The following is a 2,700-nucleotide window of genomic DNA, read 5'->3' on the forward strand; positions in this document are numbered from 1 at the left end:
ACTTTGTTGTTTAAGACGTAATCGGATTAGTATCGGCAGATACTCAAGGTTGCAGTATCGGTAAAAGTGGTATCGAGCCATCTCTACCCAAAATCCCTCAGTACCAACCAACAGGACCTCCAGATATGAACGTGGGCTCGTCATGTGTTAGCCAGGACCTTTCCAGCTACTTTCCCCTTTTGGTGCAGGAATCAGATTTCTTAGTGCTTTTTGGCTGACCACTGCTATTCCCTTGGCAGGTTGTTAAGAAAACCTCGCTAGCAATGTGCAGTGCAGTCTGGGAGCTGCATCACCCAAATGTGACTACAGCAACATGTTAGGTAGATAGTATAACCAAGATGCATTCACCAGACACACAAGTCTGCAGCCTGTCACAATCTCAGCCAAACCTACCTTTAGATCAGACAATTCTAATAACCCAGATCAAGAAATTAACATCACTGATAATCTCCACATTGGATCCCCCTGGCTTAATAAGCGATTTTGCTTCACCGTTAAGATAGATACATGTTTACCATTTGATTGCTGTAACAAAAAGAAACCAAATTGTCCCATTGTGCAAAAATTGCAAAGGAAGAATATTAACATTCACCTTTTCAATTTTGCAGGTCAGTGAGGCATCATATCATCACATAAAAAAACACATAAACAGACAGATTGCAGCCTTGCATGCAGCCAAATATTGATATCCCATACTGCCCAGGGGTTGTTATTGAATTAACACAGATGCTGCTACAGTAATAATAACCAGTGTAAACCTACCTATAGCTCAGTTTACAGTGCAGGAATTGAGTTTAGCCAGCTTCCAAACGAATATAAACATGTGTGAGAGCATATAACAGCAGTGAATATCATTTGATTGCTGTAACAAAGAGAAACCAAACTGTCTCATTGTGCAATTTGCAAAAGGAAGAATATTAACATTCACCTCTCAATTTGCAGGTCAGTGAGGCATCATATAATTATCATATAAAAAACACATAAACAGACAGATTGCAGCCTTGCATGCAGCCAAATATTGATATCCCATACTGCCCAGGGTTATTATTGAATTAACACAGATGCTGCTACAGTATAATAACCAGTGTAAACCTACCTATGCTCAGTTTACAGTGCAGGAATTGAGTTTGCCCACCTTCCAAGCGAATAGAAACATGTGTGAGAGCATATAACAGCAGTAAACTGGTGTGAGCTTAAAACAGGGTGTATTCAAAGGCGTCGATCAGTGATTTCTGTTTACACGGAGGATGTTTTCGTGTTTAAGGGACCACAGACTGGAGGTCACAGCGGGTTTACTTGAACCTTTCACTAGTTCCACGTCTTGTAACAAACTGCACACCCGGGTTACAGTTTACAGTGTATGAGCAGTGGTAGTGTGTGTGCAGCACTGACACGGAGAGGTTAGCGTTACAGTAGTGTAGCCACTCAGTCTGGTTGCCTGGTACCAGTCAGCTAGGCCAGACCTGTACCAACACCGTGTTTAATGTACTAGCACCTCTTTACAGTAACGTGTGTGACCCCAATGTGTCTGTTCCCAACCCACAAGTGTTGACAACAACAATACAAACACATTTCATAGGTAGAAAACCTCCATATGTGTATCTCACCCCTCTCTCCGGTTGAATCCGACACTGTCGACCCGCAGTAGTCGCTCCGCTGCCTGCTGGAGACACAAACCAACCAGGACGGTTTCTTCTTTCTGGAGATAAAAACAGCCTCTTTAATCCCTTTATTTCCTCCGGATACGCTCCTCGTTTGCTCTTCACACTAGCAGGCTGGGGTCATCGCAACATACATGTGTAGCTTCTACGTAACCTAATCGTTGTGCTTCCGTGACACAAGCAGTTTCTGCCATTTCATAGCAGCGTCGTCTGAAGCGTCGAAGCCTGGCGATGTTTCCTCCGCTGCACAATGAGCAGACCGGGGGGACGTTCAAGACCGCCTGCGCGTTCCCGGCAGCCTGCTACTGGGAGGCGGAAGCGACGATTTTTTGCAACGTTTTGAAATGACGCCGTATACAGCGTGAAGATGTTATTTCACATATATTTATTTGGGTATTTTTAGAAAAATCCTTTAAAATAATACAATACATACATAGTATGTACAAAAATACACGTATACAAATGTTATTTAAAGGTCCCATATTATAAAGAAGTGAGATTTTCATGTTTTTTTTATTATAAAGCAGGCTTAAGTCCTATATAAATACTGTGAAAGTATCTAAACACTCAATCCACAGGGAAATACACACAGCCCGTATTCAGAAACTCTGCATTTGAAACAAGCTGTCAGGATTTCTGTCCATTTGTGATGTCACGAATATACAATATTTAGACCCTTGACACAATTTAAACTTAAACATTCTAAATGTGTCCCAGTTTATTTCCTGTGGCAGTGTACGTGAATGTCTTCAGCTGACAGGAAGTACACATGGACCCAAGCTGTGGCCTAGCAACGCAATTCTGTTGCAAATCCGTTGCAATTCAGTCAAAATGCGCTACAACGGAGCGTTTCTGACAGAGGGTAAATACAGGCATATTCAGGCTGAACATATGAGGAAAATAAAGTTTTTTTTGAACATTACAGCATGTAAACATGTTCTAGTAGAAACACAAAATACAAGTATGAACCTAAAAATTAGCATAATATGGGACCTTTAAAAGAGTTTGCAACGAGTTTGCAACTAGATAGCATTTAAAC

At 41.5% G+C, this 2,700-nt stretch overlaps 1 protein-coding gene across 1 annotated transcript in view; it reads right to left on the minus strand.

Moving 5' to 3' along the window:
- mapk8b (mitogen-activated protein kinase 8b) overlaps positions 1-1,967 on the minus strand; it is a 45,878-nt gene extending 43,911 nt beyond the window's left edge. Inside the window, 1 exon segment of the mRNA XM_037755976.1 lies at positions 1,608-1,967. The gene's annotated coding sequence lies outside the window, so the exon portion shown is untranslated.
- Positions 1,968-2,700: the final 733 nt, after the last annotated feature.

This window comes from Sebastes umbrosus, chromosome 20, assembly GCF_015220745.1.
Source record: "Sebastes umbrosus isolate fSebUmb1 chromosome 20, fSebUmb1.pri, whole genome shotgun sequence".
Classification (NCBI taxonomy): domain Eukaryota; kingdom Metazoa; phylum Chordata; class Actinopteri; order Perciformes; family Sebastidae; genus Sebastes; species Sebastes umbrosus.